General features: G+C 46.6%; 1 protein-coding gene across 5 annotated transcripts in view; it reads left to right on the top strand.

The window, feature by feature from the left end:
• The window catches only part of Prosap (SH3 and multiple ankyrin repeat domains prosap), a 207,351-nt gene that overhangs the window by 17,941 nt on the left and 170,859 nt on the right, over nucleotides 1-18,551 (top strand). For 2 of the 5 annotated variants that reach the window (XM_089561361.1, XM_089561356.1), the window contains exon 1: nucleotides 16,574-17,172. The gene's annotated coding sequence lies outside the window, so the exon portion shown is untranslated. Of the gene's footprint in view, nucleotides 1-3,741; nucleotides 3,851-16,573; nucleotides 17,182-18,551 lie in introns of those variants that run through there. The other 3 variants (XM_089561363.1, XM_089561358.1, XM_089561362.1) reach the window with 2 other exon arrangements.

Below are 18,551 nucleotides of genomic sequence, written 5' to 3'. Positions count from 1 at the left end.
GCGCGTGCTTATCGCCATGGCAACCATGTTGGTTGACTCCTGCTCTCCGCGGTCACTTCAAAAGAAGAAACGAAGAAGAACGGGAGCCAGTACGTTTAATCCGATTCAATAGGAAAATCGGCCACACAGGATAATAATTTTGGAGTCCCAAAAAAGTCAAGTTCGCGCGATAAAAAGACGAACTCAAAGCGTTCTTTGTGCACCAGTAAGATAAAAACGCATTTTTTTCCCTACTTGCATGGTTCAAATTTATGCGTCTAGCCTCTGAGTTCCGAACTAGAAAAGAAACAAAAAATATGTCGCATAAAATAATTCAGTCCTCAAAATGGTGTGACGCAAGTTTCGTGTAGGTGCATACGGGGCTCCTCGCTCTCTCTTCGATAAATGGCATCACCGTTGTATTTGCCGTAATCGATGACCTAACTTGTGCGATAACCAGCTGGCCAGTGAGATCGCTATCTAGCTATGCTCCCACTGAAAAACGATATTAGCCTTCGAGTGGGCATTATCGAAAGTGTTCCATCTGTACTCTTATGGCCCAGGTAGTTTGTATAGTTCATTTTTCTGCCCCCAGATCAAGCTGCAGTTGCTAACCTCCAAAGATTGGCCCAGTCAAAGCGGCGGATTTTTTGTTAAATTGGCAACATATGGAGTTTCGAAACTAGTTATTGCCAAAGAGCTTTGCGTGTGAGTTGACGGTTAAATTGGTATAAAACCATCGCTGTTATTCGTTCGCCTTGGGGCAGGCTAAAAAGTCTGCGCGTTTTTATTTCTTTCGTTGGAAGTATTGCAGTGAATGCTGGGCAAAATCAGCGATTCCTGGAAAAGCACACGGTCCTTGAACTTCCTCGAGTTTTACGTGTTAACTTTTCCCTGCCCTAGGGACGCGTATACAGATACAGCTAGGCGGAACGAATGGAGAGATGAACGCACAAACAAGCGAGTCCCTGTTGAAGAAGAGTACGGAAGCAGAGGGGAAGGAAGCGACATTGTTGAGGACTTTATTGCCTTTTTGTATCAAGCCTTTTATTCGCTCCACTCAATCTCGCACTCCACTTCATTTTTTTTAACAGCGCCCCACGGTTTACGATGGGCAAACATAAAAACGCACGCTTACCTCGCTTCTACGCTCCAGGCTCATTAGTGAAGGATATGGGCGGGTTTTTTCTCCTCCTTTCCCCATTTCCCTCTCGTTTTGCTGCCTATAAATACCTCCTCTGTCCCCCCTTCCTTTTTTATTTCCTTCTATAAGCACTTTCTCCCACGGATCATTTGTCCATTTGCATCGTTTGTTCGGTTAGCATTTCTATGGTGCTAGCTTTCCTGGTCTTTCCGTCCCTCTTCTGTTTCGCTGTTTTGTGTTTCTTTTTATTCCTTTTCCTTTTACACTGCATTGAATTCTTTCCTCTTGTATTCCTTCCTTCTTTCCTTTTATCGGTCTTCCTTCATTTTCTTCTCTGTCTTTTTCATTCTCTCTTCCTTTCTTCTTCTTCCTTAGTTCCTTACTTCCTGTCCTGCCTTATCGATTCCTCTCGTCCTCCCCCCCCCCCCCCCCTTCTTATTTTCATCTTTTCTCTCTTGATTCACTTAGCCCGTTTGATTTGCTTCCATTCGAAATTTCGAGTTTGACTTCAGCCGAGCAGCCACCTGAAATATCGACGAATCTCCGTTGGTTTTCGTGGCTCTGTAAAAGCGTGCAGCCTAGTGGTATGCACAGCCGTTGTCAGCCAATCATAGGCCGGATCCGCGAACCTCATCGCACGTAAGGACGGTTCGGGATTGGCCGTCGCCTGTCAAAACTGATCAATCACAAGAGCCAGCCGGATGCTGAACAATCAGGATCAAGATCCACTGTGCATCTCGCCGGAAAGAGCAAGTCCTGATTGGCCGGAGTCTGTAAAAACCTGACCAGTCACGTGCCGTTGTTGCGTGCGACCAGGTTCGTGGATAGATCCTCTGTTTGGATGGCGGCAGTTGCAGTTTCCACAACGCTGCACGCTTTTATTACATCCTTCTGCAGTCTCGTCCTCGATCAACGCGGTTTTCCTGCCTTGGGATTTGGTTTATTCAATTTGCCGACACCCATTCTTCCTTTTCCCTTGCGCGAACAAAGCCATTTGTTTGAGCAACGGCACGAAAACGGTTTTCACGTTCTCGAAGCTTCATTAAAATTTAAACGGAAACAATCGACCACGTCTACGCGCTTTCGGCGCGCGAAAGATGTTTTCCTGGCACATTTTCTAGGTGTTAAAACGTAATTAGAGCTTAGGGTAATTAGCGCAGGTATCTTGAGCGGGACTTTGTAACAGCTTAATCTTTCGCAGGTAAAATCATGCTTTAGCTTGTTACCCAGCGTTGTTTCACAATTTTTTTTTTTGCCTTTTAGAGACTTGCTAGTGCACCACAGGTGTTGAAATTTTTTGTTAGAAATTTTTGCAGTGCATTTTCTGCAGTGAGCAAAAAAAAAAGAAAACCTTATGATCGACTAAAGCACGAAATTCTTGAATTTACAGGCGACGTTCACCGCCTGCTGTCTGTAATGCAACCTCTGTAAGGCAGTCTTTGTAAGCACATCTGGTTGGTTTGGATTATTGGTGTTTAACGTCCCAAAGCGACTAAGGCTATGAGGGACGCCGCAGTGGAGGGCTCCGGAAATTTAGACCACCTGGGGTTCTTTAACGTGCACTGACATCTTATTTGTTACAAAGTGGACAGCCGATTTTGAATCTGTGGACTAGATGTTGGAAATACGGGTGATTGGGCGGAACCGAGCGGTGTTCGGAATCTGTTGAAGAACCGTCTTCATTATTGATTTACCGTTTGCCGAACTGCACGTTGCTCCGCAGTCTTCATCCTTCGTCTCTTCTTTCTGTCATCTGCATGTGCACGCAACCATGTTTCTCACTCTTCACCTTCACACCCTTTCTCCACTCAACTGCAGCTGTCGCGACGCTCCTCCGAGTTTACCCGAGCTTCATCCCATTGGTTGCAGCTGGCGAGATGCTCCTCCGAGCTAACCCGAACTTACCCGAATTGCTCCGAGGCTTCATCCCCACATCACGACTTTTTCGCTAGTGACCCATCTAAAGTGCTTGCGCACTAGAAAGATATGAGTGAAGAGTGATTCCGCTCCAGCAGTGAAGTAAATGAAGTAACACACTTAATTCATTGAGCTACAGAGCAAAAGTTTCTCTAAGTTATCTGGAGTGCTATGAAAGTCGCCAATATTACCACGCATGTTTTAGTGAGCACTGATCGCCCACAATGCATATTAAAATTACTCCTAGTAACAAGAGCTCGATATCAGTGAAGGCATAGTCATTAAGGGAAATGTTTCGCTGGTGTAACAATGGCAGAAGAAAAAACGAACATTTCAAAGAAACTGTCAATTGCAAATATTCAGTCAACATGGAATTCCCAGCGTTTGCAGACGAACACGGAAAGACTAGACCAACCTACACACTGCGATGGGCGTCATTCTCGTCTTTGTGTCTTCGCCTGCAAGCGCTGTTTCCACGACGTCTGATGAAACAAACTGACCGAGCAACGAACCCTACAAATATTAAGAAATCAATATAACTTAAGAGTGTTGCCAGAGCTTTGAGGGTCGTCTTTTGCTACTGCAGCTGCTTCCGCTCTGTAAGAGAGGCCTCCAAATTCACGACTGCAGTGTGCACTTACGTGTTTCATCAGCGACCATGCAAGCTGTGCTTAGAGCATGATGATGTGTCTCTGTTGCAGTGTCCTCTTCGCCGAAGGGTGCCGTACCACCGGGACGGGAGGCGGCGTGGTCACACACACAGCAGCGGGCGACGCAGCCGCCCGGAGATGACTCCGCGATGCCGTGACGGTGAGTCGATACTGAGCCGTTCAAGGCACACATAAGCGAGCTCATCATGCGACGCCATCTTTATACAGCGACAGCTGTTAGTTGCGACGTCTCGGCGAAGTACGGCGTCCGACCTCGCGTCCTCAAATCCACACACTCCGGCCAACTGCGCATGCGCTGAAAGAAAAAAAATGCAGTAAAAGCTTCCCCACCGAGCAGTGCACTCGGCTTCTTCTCTTCCATCGCTTCTGCGTTATCGTTTGTTCTCTTTTGCAGCCACACGCATGGCCTTGGGATTTGAGCTCTTATAGGAAAGAAGCGCTCAAGTCTGGCAGTGGCCTCTGGAATGCACTAAGTTGAACAGGCGCAGGGTCTTGGCGGCTGGGGAGCTAAGGTTAATGTAGGGTCACGACTATAACGCACACAAAGCAGTGGTATGTGATAAGCGCGTCATGACTCCGAGGTCCGCGAATCATATGCATCAAGAAGACGTGAGCGCCGTGTTTATACCGCGACATTCGGCATATCGCACGGATATCACAAGGCCACCCTCGACATCGCCGAACTAGTGATGACAACAATTTTTCAATAAAGAATTTCCATAAGGGCGTCTCTCACAGTCATGTTTCAGTACCATCTCTCAAATTTTCCTTCGAAAAACAGCTTCTAAAAGAGCAAAGTTCAACCGCTTCTGGTTTTTATGGTTTATGGAGGTTTAACGTCCCAAAGCGACTCCGGCTATGAGAGACGCCGTAGTGCAGGGCTCCGGAAATTTCGACCACCTGGGGTTCTTTAACGTGCACTGACATCGCACAGTACACGGGCCTCTAGAATTTCGCCTCCATCGAAATTCGGCCGCCGCGGTCGGGATCGAACCCGCGTCTTTCGGGTCAGCAGCCCAGCACCATAACCACAGTCAACCGCTTCTGTAAGCGTCATTAGCTGGAAGGGGCTTCTTTGAGAGTGAAAAGCCGCTTCGCTCTTCCATTGTATCCGACTATAGACAAGACGCTAAAAACCACTAGACGAGGCAAAGTAAAGACTCTAGACGGAGACAAACCACAAAATGAACCACCAGAAAGCAAACCTCAATCGAAACAGCTAACCTTGCCTTATTAGTGCAACCACCCTAGAAATCTCCGGTTCATACGTCATTCTTTTCTCCGCGCCAGACGCGGGTTCGATCCCGGCCGCGGCGGTCGAATTTCGATGAAGGCGAAATTCTAGAGGCCCGTGTGCTACGCGATGTCAGTGCACGTTAAAGAACCCCAGGTGGTCGAAATTTCCGGAGCCCTCCACTACGGCGTCTCTCATAGCCTGAGTCGCTTTGGGACGTTAAACCCCCATAAACCATAAAAACCAGAAGCGGTTGAACTTTGCTCTTTTAGAAGCGGTTTTGCGAAGGAAAATTTGAGAGATTTTTGAGAAATGAGCAAAAAGGGAGTGAAGTTGTCCTCCAGCGCGCACTCTTCAAATAAGGGTGTGCGCTAGAGGCTTAGTCCCTTTTATTGCGAAAGCAATACTACTTGCACTTTTCAGGGTGACCACCATCGTGCCGCGGCGGTGACCACCACTGACCTTCATTTGACCTTGATTGCATTAGTTGGATTAGATTGGATTACATTGGATTACATTAGATTGGATTGGACTGGATTGTACTGGACTGGACTGGACTGGATTGGATTGAATTTGATTGGATTGGATTAGATTAGATTAGATTAGATTACATTAGATTAGAGTAGATTACATTGGATTGGATTAGATTGGATTGCATTGAATTGGAATGGAATGGAATTATAATGGATGGGATTGGATTGGATTGTATAACCGATGCATCACCACAAGTCTAACCACAAGCACCACCACCAGCTACACTACCAGCTGTACCATGGCGTAGGTACGGATATTGCTTTCGCAATTACCGGGCTTAACCAAGCTAAGCCACAGCGAATTTTTTACTCCCATATAGGTGTATTCGTGTTTAGAGGGTCCTGTCCTACTCCCTGCCGGTTCACCCGCGGCCGCATCGCGGCAAAGTGAGGCTGGCCCAGATATCCGGTGTTTCGCATCTGCAGCCAGTGTTCGCTCGTGACTTGTAACGCGCAATGAATGCGTGCCTCCGGAGCCACGGAGCGTGGTGATGGCGAAATGGAATATCGATGCATGCGGCCTCTGCAGCCGCACTGTGCGCTGCACGTTGTGTGGCCGCGGAGGCTCTTAATTGACCCACATGCTGCCGGAGGGGAAAGGAGGGAGTGCTCAGTACCCCGCGGTCCCGTGCAGTGCCCGCGCCAGTTCGATGCCACTGCGCGCGTCCCGTTCCGTTAACCACCAAGGCCGCGCGCCGTAACGCCAGCCGTGAACCCCTTTCTCGATGTTTCGTTGGAGGAGGCGGCTACTTTTAGGCCGGGTTGTCTGTGCACACATGTAGACTCGAGCAGGCGTATGTAGATTTACAAATGGCTATGTAGGCAGAATAAAACTTACAGAAACCTATAAAATTCCTTCCATAAAATTTTATTAACCACATAGTCCTGAAAACTATGAGATTAACTAACCTATAAATTTGTTGCACTCTGTAGTCGGATACAGCTCCAGAACGACGCAGCTTTTCCACGTCAGAGGATACCCTTCCATCCAATGACGTCGGCTGATTCTCATGAAGTCTGCTCGCATGACAATGCAGACAGGGGACTGTCCCCGACTATGTACCCCAGCAGCGCAAGTAATTGGCCCAGTATTAGAAATGGATGGTTTGACTGAGGTCCTTTGTAAGACCGACATTTGCCAATACATTTCCAATATTGTGCCGCTTAGATGTGTTGCGTGGCTAGGGACGAGGCTATCCCCTTCCCTTCCATCTGCCAGTCCTTGCATCGTCACGCTATAGCAGGGTCATGGGAATCTGCTGACGCCATTGGCTGGAAGCAGGTCCTTGGACAGCAAAAAGCAGCTTCAATCTTGAATTGTATCCGACTATAGTTAAAATTCCATCCCATGTAATCCTTTAAAACTTACTCATGTTTTTATTGATATTTATTAGGTTTAGTCAGGTGAGCGTTGTTCATTTTGTACCGAAAGAAGTTTCCACGCTGACCAAAGGTTTGGGTCAATATATAGATGATGGACGTTTTTTCCCAGCGTTCCGGCTATTGACTCAAACCTTTGGTCGCTGGTCCTTAATTGTAACGGAGTAGATTCCAAGAGAAGGAAAGCGTAGTAGGAGGCGGCCGAAAGTTAGATGAATGGACGGTATTAAGAAGTTTGCGGGTACACGGTGGGCGCAGCTGGCAAAGGACAGAGTCAATTGGAGAGGCATGGGAGAGGCCTTTGCCCTGCAGTGGGCGTAGTCAGGCTGCTGCTGCTCATGATGATGAAACCTTTTTTCGGTACAAAGTCAATATATTCCCCGACCAGATCAGATTTCGTCAAACCTTAGATTTCAGGTGAGTGTTGTATTTATTCATGTATTGCTTTCTTTCAACTAGGAGCCAAAAGGCCCATACAGTGGCTCGCTGTGTTAATAATGGAGAACTTTGTTGATAACGGAAAAGATTGTAAAGAACAGATGGGAAACATTCAATAGATATTAGAGCCCTGGTGAGATTTGCAAGTTTCACACGAAGCCTGCCGCAAAGCAGGCTTAAGGTAAACACACAAGCAAACGCACACTGGCTGAATGAGGGTAATGGCCGTTATCTGAACGAAGTGTACTCCGTTAAATGGCCGTTATAAGTGCCAGCGCACTGAAATCGTATTTATACGTACATAAACTTACATAGACCTTTGCAAAGAGCGCTACGCGCGCTTTACCATGTTGCTCATTCCTCGCTGGAGTGTTAGCACACTGTGTAGATCAAGCACAAAGGAAATGCTATTGCAAGTTAGCAGATTTGCACATCACAGACTTGCACTTGAATTAGACATATAATGGCCAGCTCAGCGTCCCTCATAGCCTCAACAACGCTGCATGGTATTAGCAGGGGGAGTGTAATATAGCTGCGGCCAGTTAAGCATGCATCACTGGCAGCTCCGGAACACGCTCTATCGTAGATACACGCCCGCGCCATCTCGTGGTGGGTGTCCATTAGAGAATGCGCGGCCGTGTTGCCTTATATAGCAGTTGCCGCACTTGCCGCATTTGCCGCACTTGCCGCACTTGCCGCACTTGCCGCACTTGCCGCACTTGCCGCACTTGCCGCACTATACGCTCGACGCTCCCTTGTGTGCAAGTGTGTGTTTGCGTGTGTGCTTCGAAGCGCGAGCGCAGTCGAGCAGGCAGTTGAGCGTGTTTGGAGCGGATGATGCCCCCGCCGTCGACCAACCCTGATGAGCGGTGTACCGTAACGATTGCCGTAAACGCGTTGGGTGCGTGAATGTGTGTGCTTTAACTGAGAGAGGCGATCGCGCCTTTACGTGGGAACGTACAGAATAGAACGGTTCAAAGGCAAAAGCAAATAAGAAAACTCTGCGCGAGTTTCTGCATTACGGAATTCTCCACCCGCTTCTATACGATGGGACCCGGCGGTTTCATGAATAACGGCTTAAAGAAGAAAAAAAAAAGCTATTTCTAGTTCAATGGAAATCACGAATGAGATTTTACTTTTTTTTTTCTAGAACCCGTGGACAAGAGCCCGCTATATAGGTTAACCAAATGCGCCTCTCTGTACAAATTCGTGAGGCGTACAAATTTGGTGTGCATCTTGCGCTAATCTCGGAGAATGCAATCCGCTTGATCTCAAACGGGGATGAGCTCTTCAGAGCTGTAATGATATTACATTCAGTGGCTGTGCCTAACTAAGTCCATCATCACCTGCAGGCCTGTATAAACGCCTGAACTTTCAGGAAAGCATTTTTGTTCCCCCTATACTGGCTTAAAATGTGAACATAGGTGCCATAATTTATGCAGTTATAATGTGGACTGAGTCCTTTCTTTTATGTCACAGGCAGTGCAAATACAATGTGAAATAAAAAGAAACATTGGGTGTGAGTAGGGCGCAATGAACTGCTAAGCGCTGTTCATTGCATTGCTTATGCGTGATGCTTGCATAATGCGAATCGCATAATGATATCGTGTAATGCGTGATGCTCACTTTATACGCATCGATTTCTGAAAAAGTGTAGATTTTAAGGCCCATATATGCGTGCCTCTGACGTGAGGCCGCTCCAAGGATCTAATGTTGGCAAGAAAATGGTTCAAAATTTCACTGTCATTCCTTTTCATGATTTTATATCCGTTCCAGCCATAACGTGGTTTCGGTGAAGCTCCATTTCTTGTGGGAAAATGGCCATGAAACAAATCATATACGCCCATGAAACAAATCGTGTCGTTCGTTGGCGTTTGAATTTTTTTTTTTGCTTCTACCCCTTCAAAAGAGATGTCGTCGCATACGGCCTGTCCGCTCATAAAGAATCGCAGAATCTGCACTCCTTTCCGAATTCGGCACGTGTCACGAGGAGCTGGAAAGGAGAAGCGAATAATCGAACCGCTCATTTCTCGGGCGCCTTATTTTGACGTGGGGAGGAGGGGGTGCCTTGTAGCTCGGTTATTTTCACGTCCTCAGAGGCTTCACCGCGGAACACAATCCAACCCGGCCTGGCGCGGCGGCAAAGGGGATCGATTTCTCCCGATGGTCGATGTACGTCGATGAAGGAAACATCAGGGCCCGGGGACGCCTTGAGGCGACGGACGATTGATTTCGCGGGCTCCCTCGGGCCGCCGTCGAATTCACCAGCGCCACAGAAGCAGTTCTGACGACTCTCCTCCCCCCTCTCTCTCTTCCCCCTCCCACTCCTCCATCCATCTCCACCCTTTTCTCATTCGCGTGGTTCTGCTTGTTTGTTTTCCTCATGTTGTTGTTTGTTGGAAAACAACTTTTGATTAGAGTGGCACGAGAAAGAAGGTAAGACGCCGCTAGTTTGGCGAGTCTCGCAAGCCATAAGGAGTTTCTCTCATTCCCTTGCGAAAGAAACTTTTACCAGCCGCTTGAAAGGTTTGCGTGGTACGCTTGTTTAGTATAGCGGAGAGTGTGGCAATGATCGGGTGAGAAATTAATCCAGCTATGCCCGGCGTTTGACACGCAATGCGGGCTGCACGAACTTAATTAGTTTTTCTTTCGGATCGCCAAAAGAATTATGAAATCTAAGAAATGTGCATCAAACGCATTTCCCAACTTATTTCTCAACACAAACTTGCCGGAGTTTCAGATACTAGATACTATACAGAAGGCTTGTCGCAACATCAGCAGCTGCAAATGCTAACGTTGGCAGCGAAGGAACCCGCATTTTGATTTGATTTATTGATTTATTGGGGTTTAACGTCCCAAAGCGACTCAGGCTATGAGAGACGCCGTATAGTAGAGGGCTCCGGAATTTTCGACCACCTGGGGTTCTTTAACGTGCACTGACATCGCACAGCTCACGGGCCTCTAGAATTTCTCCTCCAAAGAAATTCAACCGCCGCGGCCGGGATCGAACCCACGTCTTTCGGGTCAGCAGCCGAGCACCATAACCACTGAGCCACCGCGGCGGCGAGAAGGAAGGTAAGTCGCCGTTAGTTTAGCAAGCCATAACGAGTTACTTTTACTCTCTTGCGAAATAAACTTTTACCAGCTGCTAGAAAGGTTTGAGTGGCACGCTTGTTTAGTATAGCGGAGAGTATGGCAATGATCGGATGAGAAATAAATTCACTCATGCCCCGCGTTTCACGCACGATGTAGGCTGCACGAAATTAATTCTTTCGAGTTGCCAAAAAAAATTATGAAATTTAAAAAAAAAACCTGCATAAACCGCGTTTCCCAACTTATTTCTCAACGCAAATATGCCAGAGTTTGGGACACTAGAAACTATACAGAAGGCTTGCCGCAACATCAGCAGCTGCTAAAGCTAACGTTGGCAGCGAAGGAACCCACAATTTAAAGACGACGTATTGCTACATCACCTAGTTATGAAATGACTTCCAGTTCTGCTATTTGTTTATTGTATCTGCTCGGCTATGTCGGCGCAATATTATTGCTTTTAATCATTCAAGATTCAGTCTGATTTGATCATTTCAATTATACAAAATGATTATTCATCGCGCAGCACACCTATAAATTTTCTAATTTACGCAATGTGTAAAACGAATATAAAATTTTATGAATTTAAAAACGTAGTGCTTTGCATTCAATACTTTAATTCAACATTTTCAATCCCTGGCTACTTCACGGACAACAAACCATGCAATAAATAAAGTGTTATTGACATTTTAATTTTTGAATGAAAGGCTTTTTTTTTCGATGCGTGAAAGCAACGTCTGATGTGTACTATATGATAATAATAAACTATATTAGATGTATGTTTCCTTATAGTAAACTGATTATTTATTAATGCGTAAGCATTACTAGTCCCATTACGAGAAAAGCAGGAGCCGTGTGTTAGTGTGCGTGCTTCCAGATGGCGCAGGAAATCCCAGCGATGGCAAGAAAGAAAGGGTGGCGCGACGAAGCGGCCGTGGGACGCACACATCAAGCCGAGACAGCCATTTTAGACAATCATATACACGTCGTCGTTCCTCTATACTTAACCCCCCACAGGCCAGCTTATGTGATACTCAGTTTGGAGGCTAGCTTGCGACAGGGATTCGAACCTACGACATATGCTCTTTCAATTTCATTTATTTCATTTCATTTATTTCGTCCTTAAAGGCCCGAGGGCATTACATAAGGAGGGGGTTACAAATTGTTTTGTGTGAACGCACTCATGATGAAAACATAGACAATAAAAGAAACACTGCAACTGCAAACACTAAAAATAAAGATATAAAGTATCAAGTGGTTATATAAAAAAAAACAAGAGAAGCCAAGAAAGCACAGAAAAATACAAGAAAAACTCAGGGAAAATACAGAAAAAAAGTAAAGGCCAGCAAATGATTCACGTGTTCTGAAAATGACTGGTGAGTTTCGCGCGAAATGATTTGCGATCGTTGCATGATACTATGTCGTTGGGCAGGGAATTCCAATGGTTTATTGCGTCAGGAAAAAAGGAACTGCTCATTGCTAAAGTACGACTCTTGATGCTGGCTATGGGGTGGCTGTGGCTGAGACGACTGGAAGTTCGGATCGGTGGTTTCAGCAGGGGATGTTTTGATATCGGATGGCAGAAAAAGCTGTGTGGTAGGCAAAGGCGTGAGATGATGCGGCGTGATTCAGGTGTGGGGAGGGAGATAGAATGTTTGAGTGCAGTGATGCTACTTTCTTTTGAGTATTCAGAGGTGATAAAACGGGTCGCGCGGTTTTGGATGGCCTCAAGTTCGGTGCTAAGGTACGCTTGAGAGGGATGCCAGATGGATGATGCAAATTCAAGTTTGGGACGAACAAATGTTAGGTAAGCAAGCTTTTTTACTTCGGGAGATGCTGACTTGAGGTTACGTCGGAGATAACCCAAGACACGGGAGGCATCAGAACATATTCTTTGGACATGGTTCACCCAAGATAGTGAACATGTCAGATGTAATCCAAGATACTTATATGACGTTGTTGAGGCAATCGGGACTGAGTTAATATTGTATGCATGCCTTCCCGGACCCTTCACCTGTTTCCTTAAGGCGCGGTTGAGGTGTCCATCGAGATGTGAGACAGTTACTGCGCCATTTGCTTTCCTCAAAAACCATTGTCCGTATCAAAACTGTGATGCAACTGTTCGACGTACAGTGTTCCGGGTGGTGTCATACGCATGCGTGCTCTGTGTAGGTGGTGTGTATATGGGTTGGTATCGATGCACAGTAATGCTGGACAGTAATGATTTCGCATGCCCACACGCGAGCAGTATTGTCTCTGCCGATTTTTTTTTTTTTTTTACGTAAAAGTAGATGGCTCATTGCCGTCCTGTTGGTTTAAAAGTTGCTTTCTATTGCAGAATAATGTGGAGTGCTTACAGCACAGTGCCCCGATGGGCAAGTATGTCGTAAGAGCGTTCCCCTAGGATTTCTTGCGAAAGCAAGTTTCAGCTCGACTGTACGTACAACTCGCCAGTGAACGTGCGTAGGGTGTTGCCAAGAGTAGCTCGGGGCTTTCGGAGAAGTAATCTAATCGGTAATTACCGGGTCTGTAGTCACATCGGCAGGTTGCCTTAATTACACCCACAGGACATGTGCACGATCAGGATCGATGGTGCGGCCTTTAGCTATTGCTATTTTTGGGTCTAATACTCTCTTGTTCTTCTTTTTTTCATTAAGCGAACATTATTTAGTCAAGCGAGCGCACTTCGAGTACTATTGAGGTGGGAAATGACGTCATCATTTATTGGCACCAAAACAATTTAGAATCAGCTCAGGATATGAAATTATTCGTTAGGAGCACTTCACCTCTTCCGAAAATCGCAGTTTTCCTTTATTGCGTGGTAATAAACATCCCTAAATATTTCGGTCAGATCTCACGCATTACTGGAGCCCACTTTTTACAATCCTGTTTTTTTATTGCGTTATTAAATCAACTGAATAACAACTACACTAAAACTAAATAACAGCACTTAAGACAGTTGCGCTTTCAACTCTAACACACTTCAGTCAACTCTAACCTACAACTCTAATTTCGTTTCATTCAACAACCATTTTTCTTATTAAAGTGTGCTCTAATGGATTTTGTGCGCAGCTCTTTAGGATGGCTTACCTGGGAGTGCAAATACCCTGTTTAGTCATATTTGTGAGCGCTGAGTGGCTGCTTAATATATCTTAATTGCTAATTAATATGTATTGAATAAGATACAACACCCCACATAATCTTAGCCCAATATCTAAACCCATGTCAGTGCCGTGTTAAGTGCCTCTACTTACCTTGTTTATTCATATTTGTTACTGTTAACTGAGTGGCTGCTTTATATATTCGACTAATTCATCCCTCCCGAATAAGATAAAACACCCTACGTAAATGTAACCTAATATCTAAACCCTGTCAGTGCTATCTCCTTTAGGTGCTCCTACTTACACTGTTTATTCATATTTGTTGCTGTTACTTGAGTGGATGCTTAATATATTCCAGTTACCAATTAATTTCTATTGAATGAGATAAAAGACCCTGCATAATAGTAACCCAGTATCAAAACCCTGTCAGCGCTATGTTTTTTAAGTGCCTCTACTCACTACAATCCTTTGAACGCTGCGAAACAATCGCACCATAAAACCAACCGTGTAAAGCACTCTTACTTTAAGAGAGGGGAGGAGCCTCAATAATGGCGATGTGAGGTTCTGAAGTCGATGTATTTGATGAGCATCGACTAACTGTTGCTAATTAACTTGCCATGTTGTCGCCTTGCTGCACCGGTGTATCTTTTTTGTGTTTCTGCCAGTACTTTAGTGGTTTTGAGAAAGCTGTCTTTCTTCGTGCAGTGAGTTCGTAACAAGATCGAGACCATTAGCTGTGCATAAAAATAAATGGAATACATCAGGACGCTTGCGCCGATTACACTGTAGGAAGATCCTTGTAAGTCTACGCATGACGTACTACCTTCTGAGAGGCGCACCGGTCAGAGTTTGTTGTCGCGTGGAAAAATACCTTTCTAGGAATGCCACCGTCAGGCCAGTCGTGTAGGGAGGCTGTTTGCCGAGTGGCATTTGACGTGTGCAACGTCTCTTGCGGGGTCTGGCGGAAATAAAAAAACGGCTACGACGTCTACGTGCACGGCCGCTGTCCAGTCCGAGATAACTGCGGGGATAGATAAGACAGTGCTAGGGTGCAACAGGTGTTGAGGCTTGGGATGCGGATAGCGCAACACTACATCCGGATAAAAGCTAGGCGGATTTAGCAGGGGACAGGCTGAGACAAGAATATTTGTATTGAAGAAGCATTTTGCATTCCCATCCTGTTTTTGTGTGTAGTAAAGTAAATTAATTTAAAAAGAACCATAAAAGTTTAGAATAAACCAGCTTACAAATACACTTATAATAAGAGTTTGTGGGGGTTAACGTTCCACAGCGGCTCAGGCTATGAGGGACGCCGTAGTGAAGTACTCCGGAAATTTCGACCACCTGGGGTTATTTAGCATGCACTGACATCGCACAGTACATGGGCCTCTAGAATTTCACATCTATCGAAATTCGACCGCCGAGGCCGGGATCCAACCCGCGTCTTTTGGGTCAGCAGCAGAGTGCCATAATCACTAAACCACCGCGGCGGCATACATATAATGTTTATAAATACGCGTTATCAACAAATTAGAAAATGAAGGGTAATGAAATTAAAAAAAAAACTAGACGTTTTATATGGAATCACCTCTTTTAGTGTTTAACACTAATGTGAACATTCTTCTTCTGTTTTACACGAATGTCAGCAACGAGTAAAGGGTGCAAAGTAATAACTGATCAACATAATCTGACCTTTAAAAGAACCTCCGGCATTTTTCGCCTTTAAGGGGCACAAATAAGCCACAGGGATAGCTAATTAACACTTACTCTCCTCTTCTTGATATCTAAATCAGCGCCTAAGATTTTGAAATGTGGCCCAAGAGGAACACAGCTTAAGTCAAATGTTTGTGCAGCCTAGTTCGCGCACTCGGAACTAGGCTTCATATATGAGCTAGTCTTCGAGTGAAGCCAACAATAAAGTAAGTTTTTTTTTTTTTTAATGTGAAACTCCATGCACTTTTGACAGCTGGTCATGTGGCTTTCGGTCAAAAGTCCTTGGGATATTGGCCGTGCAGTGCAGGACCTACGGCGCCCATAAAAACTAAAAAGTTTTCAAACGTGGTTACAAGGTTTCCTTCGCCTAAAGAGATTCACCAGTGTTCTAGGTTTACTGCGAGTGCAGCATTGTAGGGCCGAGAAGCGAGCCCTTTAGCCTGTAGAGTTTTGACCAAGAATGTATATACTTGCCTAGAATTTGGCGTCTCGAGACTGATTCCTATTACGCATATACAAAAGTTAGCTGCGGCAGATTTTGTTTAAATGATGGTCTGAAAGACTATCCCTAGTCCGAGTGCACGTAGCTGCGTACAAAACCGAAATGGTCAGCTCCCTGTAGTCACGTACGTTTTTGCGGCTGACTTCTCTACCATTCCCGACATTCAAGCCTCCTCTATTCCTTTCCAGAATGGTAGGTAGGTCCAGTAGCACGTTTCTGTTCGTGCTAGGATGGAGGGTATTACGACGCACGTGCCAGAAGTATACGATTATTACAGCCCAATAAATAACGCCCCCTTGCCCCCTTACCCCCCGAGAATTGGCTGAACAGAATTATTGCACACGCATTACTGCCTCCGACTCGCTCGTTAAGGGCAACTCTAGCGCAACAAGCAGGAATAAAGAACGTCGTAAAGAACCGCATCGCGCCCATTCTACATCGCCGAAAGCATCCCATACGCAGTGCATTGAATGGCGTGTAAGCGCAGCACCACGCTGAAAACGATAAAGCAGAAAAGATTAGATGCCTAGCGTCTACCAACAAAACGCCTATGATCGCAATCATAAGACAGCAAGGGGGAACTGGAATTCACGGCCTTCCGACGGCCGCGCCAAATTTCGCTTTCACCCCCGGCGGCGAACTCGCGCCGAACGTTCACCGGCTGTTTTGCGCTAGGCCGGTCTCTCCCATCGCGTGCGTGCTGCGCGGCGGCGGGGCGTGAAAAATCGATTGCCGGCTCCCGCCGCCGGCGGCGGTGCGGCGCTGCTTACCGGCGCAGCCTCGCGTTCTCACCGCGGCGTGGCGCTGGGTAGCGTTCGCGCATGCGCAGTGCGGCGCAGCGTTCCTCGACCGAGAAGAGTCGGAGCGCGCTGTTTCGTTTCGTCTGCTCCTGCGGCAGCGGCGGCGGCTGCGTCCGCAGCGGACGAAAAGGGCGCGTGCGTACTTGGCTCGTTCGGTACCGTCTGCGTCGTCGGCTGCGCTTTTGCTCGGCGCGCGCAGTGGATTTTTTTTGCTGTTGCCGCAGTGCCAACAGCGCAACGGTTTGTTTCTCCTGGCGACAAAGCCTCCTCATCTGGTGCTCTCTTCCCATTCACGCAGAGTGTTGTATTTCCCTCACGCCGCCTTGTATTCAAGCTTCGTTTCTCCATCCTGACGTGCGAGATTCGTGGTGGGCGTGTGTGCGCAACTACGCGCGTTTTTTTTTTTTTTTCGGTGGTCGAGTGGTTGTTGTCAGGGTGATCCCTACACACACCTAGATAACCCCTCCCAAGCCCCGTCGTCGGTGGTGACAGCGGCCGGTGGATTTTTGTTTCTGCAAATCGCAAGGGGAAAATGACGACGATGGCGCGGTGGAATCGGCGGAACGACGCACCGAGCCCCCTACCGTCTACTTCGCTGCTTCATCACCGTGGATTTCCGCAGCACACCGGCGTCGCCGCCACGCTAGGATTTTGATCGAACGTTTGACGGGTGAGTGAGGTGTGTGCGTGTCGGCGCCCGCATTTTGTTTTCTCTTTCTTTTTTCAAATCGCTTCGTGTTGCGGTTTTTCTGTTGTGGCCGGTTGGTCGACCGACCGTCTGTTGGTTGGCGCGCCGCTATGCAGCAGACGCTTTGGGACGCAGCTGCGCGATTGCAGTTTGTGTTTTTGTTTGGCAGAAAACCACGCACGCGCGCGGAGCTGCAAGCTGCGTGGAAGCTGTAGGCATAATATAAAAAGCCTTTCGCTTGCGTCGTTACTAACCGCCTCTCTAAGGCCTAATATATATGCTTCTGGTTTAAAACCCGGTCCCGGTTTTAGGTACTCGGTAAACGTTCATCACGTGCGTTTCGCGCTAAACTTGTTATGATCTCTGATGCTTGATTCATTAATGTACCTTACATGTAAACAATGCAGACCATTTGATTGGGTTGAGAGATGACTTCTGTGTGGCTTGGCTTTAGTTTAGTTCATTTTCCACATTTCAAGAATTGCATATTTAATGAACTTAGAGGAATTAATATGACATCATCTCAGCTCTAGCCATGAACAGGTTGACTTCATATCTCATGTTCTGCTCAGGTTTTCCATTAGGAATGGTAGGTTCATATGAATATTTCGCTTTTTCATGTCGAATCGAACTATTGCCATAATGTCGTTTTTGCGCTTTTTGTTCTGCGAAGACATTTAGACGTCTGCAGGGCCATTATAGCGCTTGACGCGAGCTGGGCTGACGTCAGCCGCAGGTACAGAGGAGTCCGAACTGTCATTGACCTTATTCCAGTTTTTATACTCGTGCATGTCAGAGGCGGACGTTCAACACATGCTACGCGCAGCTGGACGTCGGAAATAGAAAGTCACTAAAACAGTCAGCATGTCCAGCGGCGTGACATCTAACAGCGTAGCCTGTCTGTCATGGAAGCACTTTGTGTCACTAAAACCTGTCGGACGCCTGCTAGTCCCCGGAATTCGCGGGAGCTGGAAGTATCGCGTTTTCTGTGTCACGGTTTTGAAAAAAAGCCATCCGTAAGGACTTTAGATCACGAAGGGCTTGCGTAACGCGATTATGGCATTCGGTAAAGGCGTTCCGTAATGGACGAATGAATGGCCGGCAGAATAAAACAGATAGTAGAGGCAAAGAAAGCAAGAGATAAAAAGAATACTGTCGGGATACACGCTTCATTAGCGTGACGTGCATTATCTAGCGCGTCCGACCGTCGGGGTTGTCGCTGTCGGAGAAATTCACCGTACACTGGGTCACTTCATTATGGGGCAGTGCCGTATCGAAAGGATCTCACCGTACAGCCTTTTGCACTAATGGACGAACATTAAGTAGCCTTTCGCGATCATTATTTACGTGTTTCCTGCTTA

Source organism: Amblyomma mixtum, chromosome 9 (assembly GCF_055824585.1).
Source record: "Amblyomma mixtum isolate Tamu chromosome 9, ASM5582458v1, whole genome shotgun sequence".
In the NCBI taxonomy this organism is placed as follows: Eukaryota; Metazoa; Arthropoda; class Arachnida; order Ixodida; family Ixodidae; genus Amblyomma; species Amblyomma mixtum.
The sequence above is the reverse complement of the archived record's forward strand: the minus strand, read 5'-3'. Positions and strand labels throughout refer to the sequence as shown.